This window comes from Salmo trutta, chromosome 23 (genome assembly GCF_901001165.1).
Source record: "Salmo trutta chromosome 23, fSalTru1.1, whole genome shotgun sequence".
Taxonomy (NCBI): Eukaryota; Metazoa; Chordata; class Actinopteri; order Salmoniformes; family Salmonidae; genus Salmo; species Salmo trutta.
In genome coordinates, this window is record NC_042979.1 from 39,618,007 (window position 1) to 39,633,894 (window position 15,888).

Below are 15,888 nucleotides of genomic sequence, written 5' to 3' on the forward strand. Positions count from 1 at the left end.
AAGAAGCCTACCCAGCGTTTTCCAATGAGGTTGCAGGGTGGGCCCAACAGCTGAGTGGACACAGCAGAGAGAGAGCAATGACATGGTGCACATATCTGCACATACAGTATATGATGTAGTACGCAACTTCCGGGAACCACTTTTGGCTCGTGAGTGCTACTTTCAGAACTACTGGCTAAAAAGTATACGAAACTACCAGAAAATCTCAAAGTTTTTATACATTTTTCATTTATTTATTTTTTATGTTTAGCTCACATAATATAATTTCAAAGTATGCATTAAGGTGTCTGTAATAGAATAACCTTGGCGAAAACAAATGTAGACATTAATACATGCATTTCTATAGCTTTTTTCTATAGCATTTCTATAATATTTTTTACAATGTTGGGGGAGTGGCAAGATGGAGGCACGGTGGATTCAAAACACCGCCCCCTGTCAGTTATCTAGTGAACATATAAATCATTGGCTGCAACCCAAGAGGCTTTTAAAGAGAAGCAGGTCCCATTAAATCTGGTGGCAGCGGTGGGATCCAGTAGATCACCTCCATCTACTAGCAGTGAGGACTGGTGCACTGGAATTACTGTCTGCCAATGAATACCAATATATCACCAATTCTATCCATTAGAATGAATAGTAATCTATTAATTACCCCCATCACTGCTCTCTGTCTTTAATCACTAACGTATCTACTAATTTAATCTACTTCAACAGAGGGATGGGTGACCCCCCCTTCATTCCTCTTTCATCCCTCTATCCCCTGCATTTCTCGCCCTCTTGCTCTCTCTCTCCTTCACTCGAAGTCACTCAGGGTGGGCTGTGGCCTCAGCAGGTGGAGAGAGAGGGAACAAGGAAGGATGGAGTGAAGGGAAGGAGGGAGATGGCCGCAGCCATGCCGTTAACTGGGAACATGTGGCTTTCATTTGGGGCTGGGAGTGGCTGCTGCCAAGAGCGAGGGAGGAGAAAATGAGAGTACGAATGATCTGTCGCAGACTCTCTCCCTCCAGCCTATTAAACTTGCTCCCCTCAACACAAAAAAACAGAAGGATAAAAGAACACCTAGCTAATACCAGCCAACCCGGCAAAATCCTCCAGTCTTAGTTGAAGAGCCCTGGAGGCGCCGGCGCGAGCCCCAAGATAGCCTCTGACACACCCTCTCCACCTCCCTCCCTCCCTCCCCTCATCTGGAAGCAGTTCCCACTCTCCCTCCAGCCACTGCGCCATATATCACCCACTAATCTATCATCTGATCTCAGACCTGGCGCAACTCCTCTCCTTCTCGCCCGTTACATATCCCAGGTCATTTTTTATTTCCCTCCTCCCCTTCATGTGTGGCTTCCTCTGCCCATGATTGAATGGCTGTTGAGCAGACAGGACCGTTTTATAAGCCGGGCCTGTGACAGAACCAAGTGCCATTGAAGAGAAGAAAGAGAGTGTTAAAGTCTCTCTCTCTGGAAGGTCAAACCAGGCCAGCAATTTTAAAGTATCCAATGGGTTAAGACAGAATCACACTGGGTTATCAGTAAGGATCAGACAATGAATTATACTAGTGAAGAAGAAAATGAGACAGAAATCGCATCATTGTATCTAAGTCTATGGTTCAACAGGTTCAAATGGTGTCTCGTGAGGTTCTCCCGGTCTCGCACTCTCTTTTCAATCCATCTTCCGGTCTCCCCACCTCTCTTTTCAATCCATCTTCCGGTCTCCCCACCTCTCTCGCCCCCCACCCTCTCCATCTCACAAGACCTCTCTCGCCCCCCACCCTCTCCATCTCACAAGACCTCTCTCGCCCCCCACCCTCTCCATCTCACAAGACCTCTCTCGCCCCCCACCCTCTCCATCTCACAAGACCTCTCTCGCCCCCCACCCTCTCCATCTCACAAGACCTCTCTCGCCCCCCACCCTCTCCATCTCAAAGCCACTCCCTCTATGTCTCACTCACATACTCACAGATATACTTCCATACAGAGTATGAATCCACTCTAACCCGACACAGTATGAATCCACTCAGATTCAGAAAAGTTAAAGTGAGTTACTTCCAGCAGGCAAAAATGGAGAATGGGTGGAATACATGGAAAATGGAGACTCAAAATATGGTCATTGTTGGGTTATGCTGCAGCTGGGGTAGATTGTGGCGAGATGTTGTTTTGCAGGACTGGGACAATTTGTTATGCCAAAACTCTACAGGGGAGCTGGCTAGTGTCTAACCTCTGCATCCGCTAACTCAGGAGGCAGAGTTGTCTGTCGCGTTCAGAAAGCATGAAATTATATACAAACATTACACGGTAGGCATCGTTAGACAGAGTCAATGAAATAAGGAAAGAGAAAGAACTAAGAGAAAATGAGCAGGGAAAAATGCCCCTTCACTGTTCTATAGTGGGTTTGATAACAGTCAGCTCTTTCTCCAAATTTGGGTTTTCCCTAATGTTGAAATAAAACTAAATGAAGTATGCCATCGTTACCGGAGCATTAAATATGGAGTGTGACCTTGTTCTAAACAGCGGCTGCTTCTCGCTCTACATAACAATATTCATTTGACACAGCAAAACCTGCACAAACCTCTTTTTCCCCTCCACAGATAACCCAACATTGAGAATTTTCAATTAGCAAATTAACTACTTGTTTATAAGATGATAATAATGTTGATAAGATAATAAGGTTTAAAGATAATAAGATAAACTTTATTGTCCTAGAAGGGAAATTTGTCATGGACATTCCAGTTTTACGCAGGCTACCAATCACACACATTCGACAATGGTGTCTCATTTCTTCTGAGCACATTCTAATTGTTTCTTCGTTTCCTCCCCTAACGTCCTCTCTTGACTTTCCTGTGACATAGAAATAGAGGGAAGGACTTGGAGGAGCAAATGTATGGACAAAGTTGTTTCATTAGTGATTTTGACTTGGTTAAGTAGAGAACGCTTGTAGCTAATTTCACAGCTCTGTTCACATGACATGATGTGATCTAGGCTAAGTAACACCAGCATCAGAGTATTTGACCCCCCATCCCTCGGGTCAAACGCCTGGTTTCTTTAGACTGGTGAACTCAATGACCCAAAGCACAGGACCTCACAGAGGTGTTTCCTTGCTATGCCTGATAAAAGTTGAGAAATTCGTCAAACCAAAAAAAACAAAAAATGTGTGGAGGGAAATATTGACAAAAATCACCCGTTACAAATCTGCATAAAGTAAAGTATTAAACACACAAAACTGCTTAAATTCTCTAATTATGACAGAATCTCCTCTGATGTCCGTACCATGTGTTTGTGTTTCAGGGACAATGATCGTGTTTGTTACCATTTCATTCATCATGGATTTAAAACAGTAATTCCTCAGATTCCCCAGAGGCAGCTGATAAAAACCTGTTCAAAGATGATTAACATGACTTTAAAAGCGATTGATTTGGTTTATCCGAAGCATTGAGGGATTACCGTCCTATCCTCTCATCAACCTGACATCTCTCCTAGGCTTCTGTCAATTTCTTTCCCTCTCTTTTAGCCACTGCCCCCTCCATCCCTCTTTAAGCCATTTCCTTTGCTCTCGATTCAACTTCTTGTCCCTCCATATCTTCTCTCTATATCCTGTCCTCTCTCACTCCTCTCCTTTTCTCTCCCTGTCCTCTCCTCGCTCCATCCTGTCCTCGCTCCATCTTGTCCTCAGTTATAAGATCTGATCATGGCATGCCTTTGCAGAGCAACGAGCTGAGAGAGACGTCTTATTCAGGTCTCTCTGATGGGATCAAGTGTGAAAAATAGCATTTGGCATCCATCTCTGCCTCCGGCCAAGGCACTGGGATGGCGCTAGAGCTAGAGATAGGAAGTGAAGCCGCCCTGAACAGACATGATAAGTCAAGCACACAAAGGGCCTAGTTCAATCCCATGTGGCACGTCAGAAAGCGCGTCGCTCTGCATAGACACCTCATTAAAGTCGAGAACCGTGTTCTGCCCCAGCATTCTATTTCTATGCTATTTCTACGCAAACTGACTCGGCAGTTGCAACATTGAACAGCGGAGCCGAGTGGCCAGGCGTTAGAGTAGGAACAGAATGGCGTGGAACAGCCAGGAATGCCATGACAGCACAATCCCGCCGTCACATGCCGTTAGCCTCAGCGTGACTAACAAGCAACTTGAGCAACGCTGTCAAATTAATACAACACTCCTCAAACATGCATCTTGTGTTGCTGCAGTCATACGCAAGCATGCGCTCTGCTCATTTACAATGCTGGCAATGAGGAGACCATCAAACAAACACAATTTTGCATTCTCTCAAGGTGTCCTCTGCAAATAATTCATCTTATAAATGTGTCTATAGACAAAAAGTGAATTATGAAAAGAAATCACTTACGTATGACTCTGTACGAGTCCGCACTTTGAGTAGACCGGAACTAATGCGAGCGTGAATTATAAAATTACAATTATACTGGTGTCAAATACCAAGATGTGTTTGTTTCCCGTACGTTCTACCCCACAAACAGGTATGAAACTCATATTCACTGACATAACAAATGAATTGCAGACAGTATGTATGGCATCACACAGCTCACCAACACTATTGTGAGAGTCTCGTATGCTCGGCAAACAGACGTCAAGCCTTTTCCCTGAGCGCTGAGGCTGCAGTTGAGGTCTTTACTTCTATTGTGTGTGTGTGTGTGTGTGTGTCCGTGCCCATACTTTATACTCCCCAGTCCTGCACCCAGTGGGAGGCACAGCGGGGCGAAACACAACCATTTGACTGCCAGGAGGCACAATGCAATCATCAGCTAGCCTGCTTCCCCCCCCTCCATCTTTCCCCATGGAAATGGACACACACACACTTGGACATTAAACACAGCCACAGTTTTATCTACTTTACTATACACACATTCAATAGGCACACGCACGTACACACACATCCATCTAAACACAAGCCCACATTTTCAGATCTCCAGTGTTGAGTAGCAGAGAAGAGCAGTGTCTTTTTACATCCTCCAGATCGCAAGCAGCAGCCTGACACCCAAACAGTGACCCTGCCCAGCTCTGCAGCTTGTGAATGGTGAGGGACTCGTGTTTCAATGATCCCTGCTTCAGCCAATAGGAGGGCCCCAGCCCCAGGCTGCCGGGGACTCAGCCAATGGGAAGTGTCCCTCCGGTCCATGTGACTGAATATGCTTCTGTCCATCAACTGGGTCATATATAGCTAATTTCAAGTGGGACAGAGGAGGAGGCTGGGTGGAAGCATGGAGCTGTTCAATTCCTTGTCTAACCTGGTTAGACGTTATGTGTGTGTGTGTGTGTGACTGCGTGTGTGTGAGGGTGTGTGACTGCGTGTGTGTGAGGGTGTGTGACTGCATGTTCTTTTTCCATTTTTTTCTCTCGATCTGCTGATTATCCACGGACAGAACTGAACAGAACTAAACGATTCCTGTTGGGGAAGCCAGAGAACGTGTGAACAGGAGGTCAGAATGAGGGAGGGAGACAGGCAGAGAAAGAACGAGAGAGGGGAGGGAGGGAGAAAACACTCCCATTCCTCTCATTTCCAGTCCAACTTTTTCTTCTCCACCAGACCACATTTAATGGAAGTCATCCTCTGCTCAATGGTGCCCCGTGTTTTTTTGGTCCAATTTTTCCCTCTTTGTGTATTTCCTTCCCCCGCTTATATGATTTCTTGACAGATTACCCTCCTTTCTCAAGCATGGCTTCCTGTGTGACGCGGGAGAAGTTCACGGGACTTACTTCTCTCTTTGTTTGGGTAAGCAGAACATTTGTCATTTTCTCTTCCTGTCCACTGTGTGCAATGGTGATGTGCTGTGCTATGACTAACTCTCCTGAGCATGTTTCTCTCTCCTGCTCCCTATGTTCAGTACAATTCCACTTCTGCAGTTTCATTTTAGACCAGCTTCATGCCCAAGTGTGATTGTCGGTTCCAAAACAATTTGGGGTTAAGGTTATGTTCAACCGGAGAGGGTCTACTTTGTAATTAGTAGTTAGTCCCTGGCACCGGCAACAGGGTGAGGCTGCTTATTGTCATCGCTATGTACTGCTAAACCACGGACATTGTCACCGGCAAATCCGTTAGCACAGGTGGGTGGAGGGAGGGGGATTTTTCTGCCCAGAAAAGCTGTTTTTCTTTTCACGGAGAGAGAGAGCATGGAGAAGGGGGTCGTCGGGGTGAGACTATGGGAGTTGTTGAGTGGGGGGGGGTTGGAGTGGAGAGCCCGGCACGGCTTAGCTCTTCTGGGCGCTCCTAGTCACTGGGAAAAAGGAGGGTGAGGGGTGAGGGAGGAACTGGGCTAGACAGTGGACAAAAGCAGGGGGCCCTCTGCCCCCAACACAGCCAAACAGGCCACTGGATAAGATGGGGGGACGGGGGGACGGGGGGGTGAGGAGGGAACAGAGGACGTTGGTCATTAGGGCAGGGACTGGATAAGACGTGAGGGGGGGTTCTGAGCGAGGTGCGAAACGCAGAAAGACGTTAGTATACTTTTGTTTCCATTTCTTTTGCAGAACATTTAATCCACACTCTCTCTACTCTTCCCTCTCATGGCACTTTTTTCCACATTGGGAAAAAAAAGTGGCTGGCCGGCAACTTTGTGAGGAACAGTGAAGAAAAACTGCAACACAGCAAAATGTGAGGAAAGACTTCTTCCCAAAAAAGACGAGGAAAAGAAATGCAGCTATAATGAAAGTAGGGAGGGTGGGACAAGGTTTTGGTTTCAGGAAGGAGGGGGTGTTGGAATGTGTCGAGTGACAGGAAATGCGTCGTCTGACCGTTTTTTGTGTAGTTTTTTTCCTTCTCTCCAACACAAATGAAAATATAACTCGCTTTTAAATATAAACCGCCCGGGCAGCAAGCATAGACGATTTACAAGCCCCATTCAAGTATTTTTGTATGTGGGAGACCAAACAACACTCATACAGAAGTCACATTTTGTGGACATTGAATCCAATATTCGTATCTCTCCTTCCCATTACGAAAAAAAACTAAACATGACCACTTCTTTAACCCAATGAGTCGCACCGCACCGCAGGCGTGATTAAACATTGTGTGTTTGAGCTACATACTTCTGGGTTGTACCATTGGTTTCTGGGTTGTACCATTGGATTCTCTCTCTTCTGCATCCGTTGGTACCAACCATTAGCCTGTGTGATTAAAGAGCGGTGTTTGTAAGACAAGGGCGGATCCCGACGGGGCCTGGGTCTTTTTTTCTTTACAAAAACGTCTATAGAGTCAGAATGGTTTGAGCTCTTAAAGGTTATCATCTATGAAAAGCTGAGACTAACGAACACGCACAAGTAACATGTTTTGCTCTCTGATGTTCACAAGCCATACAAGAGTCGTAAGACAGTAAGAAGTTCTTCTATGTAGAAGATCATAGAACATAGTGTCTATTATACTGTAATGAGCTCAAATAGTTACTGTCATGAACTCCAAACATATATATATATATTCATTAAATATTTGTGCTTTGGCAGACCTTCATTTCTTGTATTGACATTTGTCAATAAAACCCATGAATGCAACTGTTTATGTCAAATAGTTGTGTGTTCTACTTGTAGCCCTGGTTGTCCTGAACAAAACATGGTAAAACACTTCCTTGTGAGGCTCAATTTATGCCCTGGACATTCAGATAAATGAAAGTCAGATAAATGAAAAGCCGATTTTAGCTGGGGTCTCAGGACTGATAGGGTTAAATAACTGCATCGGTCAACTTGAGTTAAGAGGAAGCTGGGAAGCTGAGACAAATACCATGTTTCTGCTCAAATGTGATTCAAATCCCAACACCAGTAGCTAAAAAGGAAACAAGTAAAGGACCGGATCAATCAGAGCAGACAGAGTCAATGTTGCAGAGAAACTCGCTTGGTGCTACTGCTGCTCCAAGGGGTTCTCGCACACGCTCAGTAAAGCGCTGTTGGCAAGGACCTGCTGATATTTGTGATGAACTGACTGCTGACAGGGCCAACAGAGGGGCAGCCAGCCAAACAGCAAGCCAGGAGGGAGGCTTTTTTTCTCGCTCTACTTTATGAGGGAGGAGAAGAGGGCTTTGGACGCCTGCATTAAAATGTCCCAGTACCTAAGCTTTGCCTTTGCTATCGTCTTCCATTCTACCCCCTCCTCCCTCTGTTATCTTCCCCCCTAGCCTGTCTGCCTGCCTGCCTCTCCAGCCTCTACCTGGATTTGAATAGAAACCAGACAGGCAATTCACTGGGCTCAGTCGCCATTCAAGCCCGCTGGCCGTACAATGGGGATCTGTTAGCACGCAGTCACCAAATGCACTCCCATCCCCCACATAAAGCGCAGACCTGCGCCGAGAGGGAGAGAGAGGGAGGGGAAAGAGGGGTTGGGATTAGAGGGCTAGGGTGCAGAGGGTGGGTGTTTTTTTGGAGGGAGGTCAGGGATGGAAGAGGGGGGGTAGCAGTGGACAGGAAATGTCTGCCTTTGATGAACCACTTGCAGATTGGCGCTCCACCAAAAAAGAGAGAGAAAGAAGGAGGGAGAAGAGGCGGGAAGAGGAGGGGGAAAAGGAACAGGCCAAGGTAACATGCTGTCTGAACCTTACCCCTGGGGGCCCCTTTTCAGACAATTTGGTGCAGTAAAAAACGTGTGAGGAGAGAGAGAGAATGAGGGAGAGAACGAACGTAAAGCCTCAGAACCTGTCTACCACTTCCTCTGCCAATGACACGGTCGTTAAAGAACTCACGTGCTGCAAAAACAAACACTCAAAGGCGTGGGGGGGGCTCGGAGGGTTCATTTACGCTACCCTGTCCTTCCAAGTCCCTCTCTCTCTCCATGCATCTTCATTTAACCCTTCCTCTTCTCTTCTTAGCTCTCACTCTTTCAGCGAGGAACCATGGACATGCTCGTCAAACTTTACGGAGATCTCTGCCTCTTTTGTCGGGCTCCAGATTGAGTCGTAATCTCTAGAACGTACATTGATAAAAATAACAACCACAAGAGAGAAAAGAATGATAAAAAACAAACCCCCCAAAAATCTTGCACTATTGTCCCCGTTCGTCTAGCTAGCTCGCAGCTTCACCCCAACCCGCTAGGTTTAGAGTTTTCAAAATTCACATTTCTACGTCGGCGACGGGACTCCAACATTCCGACGGCTTTGCGAGGTCGAGAATGTAGCTAGAGTAACTTAACTACTTGAACTTGTCTCTGCGTCAAAGACCTTATCTGCGGCCATCTCCTGCAGTGGGGAGAATGGAGTCACGGCACCAACCTTAACTGCCGCCTGTCAGCTCAGTTCAGCTTCACTGCTTATGGACAAAGGCAGGTGTGTGGGTGTATGTGTGTGTGTGTGTGTGTGTGTGGGGGGGGCACTATCTGAGAGGATGGATATTTAGTTGACTAGTGTTGCGATATACTGGGAATGCTTGTATGTGTGTGAAACAGTGCACGTGTGTGAAAGCGTGCACGTGTGTGAAAGAGTGCACGTGTTTGTTAGAAGGCATGCGTGTGCATGGGGAGAGAAAGGAATTGAGCATATGTGCGTGTCAAAATATGGGAACATACTATAGTCAAAAGCGTCCATTATGGCTGACAACTATACTGAATAAAAATATAAAATGCAACATGCAACGATTTCAAAGATTTTACTGAGTTACAGTTCATATAAAGAATTTAGTCAATTGAAAGAAGTTAATTAGGCACTAATCTGTGGATTTCACATGACTGGGCATGGATGCAGCTATGGGTAGGCCTGGGAGGACAAAGGCCCACCTACTTGGCAGCCAGGCCTAGCCAATCAGAATTAGTTTTTCCCCACAAAAGGGCTTTATTACAGACAGAAATACTCATCAGCTCTCCCCCTACCCCACCCCTCCTCAGACGATCCCGCCGGTGAAGAAGCCGGATGTGGAGGTCCTGGGCTGGCGTGGTTACACAGTCCGCGGTTGTGAGGCCGGTTGGACAAAGTCTCTAAAACAACGTTGGAGGTGGCTTATGGTAGAGAAATTGACATTCAATTCTCTGGCAACAGCTTAAGTGGACATTCTTGCAGTCAGCATGCCAATTGCACACTCCCTCAAAACTTGACACATCTGTGGCAGCCTTTCATTGTCCACAGCACAAGGTGCACCGGTGTAATGATCATGCTGTTTAATCAGCTTCTTGATATGCCACACCTGTCAGGTGGATGGATTATCTTGGCAAAGAAGAAATGCTCACTAACAGGGATGTATACACATTCATGCATAACATTGAGAAATAAGCTTTTTGTGCATATGTAGAATTTCATGGATATTTTATTTTGGCTCATGAAACATGTGAGCAACACTTTACATGTTGTGCTTATATTTCTGTTCAGTGTATTGTTTTTTAGCAACCTCACAGCTTTCCAAACCCATGTGCTCCCCTGAATTGAAGTAATGTTGGTTGTTAAGATATGCTGGCTGACGTTACGTGTGTGTGATGTGTGTTTGTGATTAAGAGTAAAAGAATGTCAGTGGTGTGTGTTTGTTTGGTGGGGCTGCAGGCTTGGTGACATGGCAGGAGAGGCTGTTTCCACATGCCCAGAGAGCAGGCCCTAGTCTCGCTCCTGAGAACTATATACAGCCACACCGCGAAGTAAAATAACTACAGCCATAACTACAGCCACACCGTGAAGTAAAATAACTACAGCCACACCGTGGAGTAAAATAACTACAGCCACACCGTGGAGTAAAATAACTACAGCCACACCGTGAAGTAAAATAACTACAGCCACACCGTGGAGTAAAATAACTACAGCCACACCGTGGAGTAAAATAACTACAGCCACACCGTGGAGTAAAATAACTACAGCCACACCGTGAAGTAAAATAACTACAGCCACACCGTGGAGTAAAATAACTACAGCCACACCGTGGAGTAAAATAACTACAGCCACACCGTGGAGTAAAATAACTACAGCCACACCGTGGAGTAAAATAACTACAGCCACACCGTGGAGTAAAATAACTACAGCCACACCGTGGAGTAAAATAACTACAGCCACACCGTGGAGTAAAATAACTACAGCCACACCGTGGAGTAAAATAACTACAGCCACAGTGCAAAGCAAACAAAACCCTAAAAACTAAATATAGGGTCCGGATGGGACTAGTCATGATTAAGACAGGCGACAGGTTCTCGGAAGATTAAATTGAGTTTCGAGAACATTTTGGGGGAAATTGGATGTCTGGACAAAATATAGGCTGTTGATTTCTAAAGTGAAAGTGGCATCCCTTGTCAGTAAAAATGTATTTGAATAAATATTGCAAAGGACAACTGGCAGCGTGAAAATTATTAACACAATGAAACAAAGACGGAGGGGTGGCGAATCTTGTTTTACGTAGGCGTGGAAATTATTTTGACACAAAAGAAAAGGCGTGCTCTCGTCCTGTACTGGAAGATAATTAAATTGTGAAAAGCGCATCACTACTCAGTTAACACTTGCTCGCAGATTACAGTTTTGGATTTGATCGACCGTGAGGCGAAATATGAACTTGGGAGATGTTGACAGCGCGATGACATATTGTGTCAAATCCGTGCATTTGTTTTTTTCTATCTCTGGAAAAGATGGGCATCTGGCCCGTTGTCATCGTTGTCTTGTCCATGAAAATATGTGCCACCATTTTGTTGTAGCGCGGAGAATCACTGCGACACCTACTTCAATGCCGCATTTTCATATAGACATGAGAAATGAACAGACGCCATTGTCTAAACGTTGGTTCGTTCATAACAAATCGAAACTTTGCTCAAACAAGTATTATCTAACCGCTGCAATTTAATAGAACCCCAATTAATTATCAATAAATATTTATTTCATCAATACATATTCCGGGACTCAATTTCGACTAAGTCTAACCTGTTAATAGTATATATGCTCCCATCACCACAGACTGTATATGTATATTTCACTGTACATATATGAGAAAAACGTAAATATTTTCACCGCAGCAGTTACGGGCTCCTGTGTTAAAAAATGAACGAGCCATTTTACAGGCATTTTTCTGTTCACTGAATATCAGGGTCAATTATGGAGTCCCGTCTGGAAGCCATTCTCTGCGCATTAGTGCAGATTAGGCAAGCAGGCCCACAGAACAGTAGGCGAGGACCCACCCCAGGGTCATCTGTCTGGGTAACCCACATAGCGAGGAGTGCCCGCGAGATGTCATATTCGCCCACCCCCAGCGAAACAAACGGCAGAGCATAACATGGCCAAGCAAACATAGGCTACACACACACACACACACACACACACACACACACACACACACACGTGCAAGGACATACACACACTGAATGGGTAAAGTGATAGCCCCCAACAGACACTCCCTCCACCCACCGAGGGTTTTCAATAATAAAAAGAAAAATGCAAAATCATTTATCAATAATGTCCACTCAATTAATCATGCCTTTTGGTTAAGGCTAAATTGACTTTGCCATTCATAAAACGATAAATAAACAGTGCCTTCGCAACATTTTCCAATCTGGCAACAGACTAGTTTTTTGCAAGAATAATAATGCTTGCTAAATGTCAACGACAATATATTTTCTCGTTTGGCAGCAATCTGTTTTGTTGCATGTGAGCACTGAAACGGCTCTGTCAGGGCCGAGCCCTTTCATTTCTTGACCAAAGGTTCCGCTCATTTCCCATGCACCTTTGCTTCTGCAAAGGATCAAAGGCTCTCTCCAGTCTGAGCGTAGAGATAAGAGATGAGACTGGGAATAAAGAGATGGGGAATGAGGGGGTGAAAGTAAAAGAGAGAGAGAGACACACAGAGAGAGAGAGACAGATATGTGCCTCTGCCTGTCTCTCCGATCTGCAGACTGGAGAACTAGGCTTCATCTTCTACTGGGTCAGATCCCGGTCTATGCTTTTGTCTCTGGGATGAGAGCATGGAGAAGGCATGGAATCGAAACAAAGAGAAAAAGCGAGGGCGTGGAAGAGGGAGATAGGGAAGTTGCCTCGTGTACAATTATCAACTTTTCTCTTTTTTGGGTGGGGGACAAAAATTCCATCAGTAATGTTGTGGATTCAGTCGTCAGCTATCGGCTGGTCGGGGATCTGGTCGTCAGCTATCGGCTGGTCGGGGATCTGGTCGTCAGCTATCGGCTGGTCGGGGATCTGGTCGTCAGCTATCGGCTGGTCGGGGATCTGGTCGTCAGCTATCGGCTGGTCGGGGATGTGTGTTTCCTATGCATGGAGACTTCATCGATAAAAAGTCATATACTAGTCTGAGCACTCATCTGCTACAAATGATCTCTGCGGGAGGAAAGCCATTAAAGTAAATCCCCATATGGTCAAAAAAGATAGACGTGGAAAGCTTTGGGGAAACTCAACACTGTCACAATCTGCTACTCCTGTCTCAATTCACTGTTCCGATGGACAGTTGGGTTTTCCCTGTTACCCTCTACAGGGAGTGGAAGGAAGCCACAGAACAGAATTACTTGCCGCATTTGGTGGCAGCTGTGGGACCCAGCCTTAACCGAGGGTACAGGAAAGCCAGGGGCCATTTAATGAGCCTCTATGAATTCCACCCAGATTTGAAGTGGGAGAGAAGTCGTAGCAAGGGGCTGGGGCTGCAGTTAATTGGCAGTAAGAGAACCGGTCATCCGGATGACAGATCAGGGCAAAGGGAGAAAAGCTTGCTAATCACGACAGATTAGCACACGATAAAACAGAAGTTTCAGATGAAGACATGCTCTGCATGACGGAGAGAGAGAAAGAGAGAAGGATAGAGTAACAGAGAGAGCGAAAGAGAAATAGGAACTCTGGGAAAGGGTGGAAGAGAACAGAAAGAAAGCACAGCAGTCTCCATGTTTAACAGTCTTGTTAACAGACTTAAAACCCATATTTTGCTGTGTTTCTGTAGCCTTGGTGAGACTGACCCTGAGATGCAGGATATCAAAAGAGAGAATGGGATAAAATAGGGTTTAAAGCAAACTCATGCAATAGTGAAAACACTCAAGCTTCTTTGGTCTAACAGAGATTTGCTATATGACGGTATAGAACCTTATGATAAGGATTTTTTGCATAATGAGCACATGGCGTCTAGCTGTGAGGGGTTAAATGACTTTTAGCAGCCATATTGATTCAATCTATCGTCGTGGACAAGTCTTGTAAGCACCTAAAACTACCCAAAACAGATGGATGAGTAAAGAACTACCACAAATATGAATCAGACCACCTACAATTCCCTGTTGTCAGTAGTCATTCAGATGAAGTCCTAAGCGTTTGGACAAAAGGGTTAGGGAGAGCCAACCATGATGTTGAAGAAGTCCGAATCCAAGTCCGAGCTGGATTTGCTCCAACAAACCTCACGCCCACCTCAGGAACAACGTCGGATGCTGTGAAACGTTGAGTTCGACGTGGCACCAGAAAGAGACGGGGGAGTCGACAGCTGAGCCTCTCGTCAGAGCCTGCAGTGTCACACTGGTTTGGCTATGATCTGATACGGGCTCGACAACTCCGGCATTCTTTTTTTTAATTTTTTTTTTTTACTTTTACACAGTGACGAAGAGGCTGACCCCCACCCCTGCCCTCTACAACACACAGCCACCCCCAACCGCCTCCAGTCCCCCGTGGCGCGTTCACACGCACCAATTCTGGGTCAGCGGCCATGACTGCGATTTACAGTGAAGCAGAAGAAGAGGCGGGCAGGCGGGCTGAGGGACAAACAACATCCCCGCCACACAACCCCACCTTCTCGCCCAAACCCTTTGCCCCGCCCGCACCCACATGCCTACCGCCTCCATCTTCTCCTGCCTCCATTTCGTGAGCCATAGGCCCCAAGACCCAGCTGAAGTGATAAAGGGAGCACTTGCTCTAACTCGGCCATTAGACAAGTCGGAGTACAGACTAAATTTTCAAGGGTTTGGCGGATTTGTTTGAACATAGTGCAGTAGTCTCCATTCTGTCCTTCTATGCGTTAGTGTCTGTGATTAGCCTGTGAGCGAGGACAGTCTGCTGTGCTCCGCAGCGACGCCTTGCAACAACGTTGGTCTAGCACTTCCTAGTCCCCACAGGCCACCCCAGCCAAGCGTCCCAGCAGGGGGAGAGGTCTGGAATGGCAGTCCTAGTGCCTCCATATTTTAATGATTATTATTATTATTACAGTAAGAGGCTGTCCAGAGATGATTATCTGTCAGCTGGACGTCGCGCTATACGGGATTGTCTGCTGAGGAGATTAAAACCTGCAGATTAGGCAAATCGCAAACAAGCGCCAGGCAACCTTTTGTTTGACACCACGGGCCCTTGTGGACCTATTCATATCGCTCCCGCAGAGGGGCTTCGAGTCTTAGACACTTTCAGAAGCTGAAGGTACTTGAGATGCAGCAACATAAAAGCACTGCTCAAGATAAGACATTGGTATTTGCCCCAAAAAATATCTCGATATTCAGACTTATTCAAATTGAAAATAAATCTAATTTAAATTCAAACTTGTGAAATAGATGTTAATTGATTACATAAAAACAAAAAATCTTCTAGTTTTATTCAGGTACATTTGCCCCAGACATCCTTCCACGCTGGCCAATATGATGCAGCAGTCATTGGGGCGGCAGGGTAGCCTAGTGGTTAGAGCGTTGGACTAGTAACCGAAAGCTGACAAGGTACAAATCTGTCGTTCTGCCCCTGAACAAGGCAGTTAACCCACTGTTCCTAGGCCGTCATTGAAAATAAGAATTTGTTCTTAACTGACTTGCCTAGTTAAATAAAGGTCAAATATATATATATTTTTTTAAATCACAAAACAAAATGGTTCTAGTATATTTAGAGGCATTAGCAATCTGCTCTAGTAACAAAGAGTTTATATTTTTGTGAACATCGGCAGTTGCGATATCCCAGTGAACTACTTCAAAGTGTTATATGTCCTGAAACTAATGATCCCGACTGCATTATTCAAATCCAGGGAGAAAGATGGGGGGAAGTCCCCCCCCCTCATC

The 15,888-nt window shown here is 45.7% G+C and overlaps 1 protein-coding gene and 1 long non-coding RNA gene across 4 annotated transcripts in view; one reads left to right on the forward strand and one right to left on the reverse strand.

The window, feature by feature from the left end:
- Positions 1 to 15,888, reverse strand: part of nr6a1b (nuclear receptor subfamily 6, group A, member 1b) — a 173,170-nt gene that overhangs the window by 88,663 nt on the left and 68,619 nt on the right. The gene's annotated exons all lie outside the window — the stretch shown is intronic.
- LOC115160032 (uncharacterized) lies at positions 5,465 to 6,788 on the forward strand. The gene is made up of 2 exons (XR_003868983.1): positions 5,465 to 5,724; positions 6,480 to 6,788. It is a non-coding gene; the product is annotated as an uncharacterized LOC115160032 (long non-coding RNA).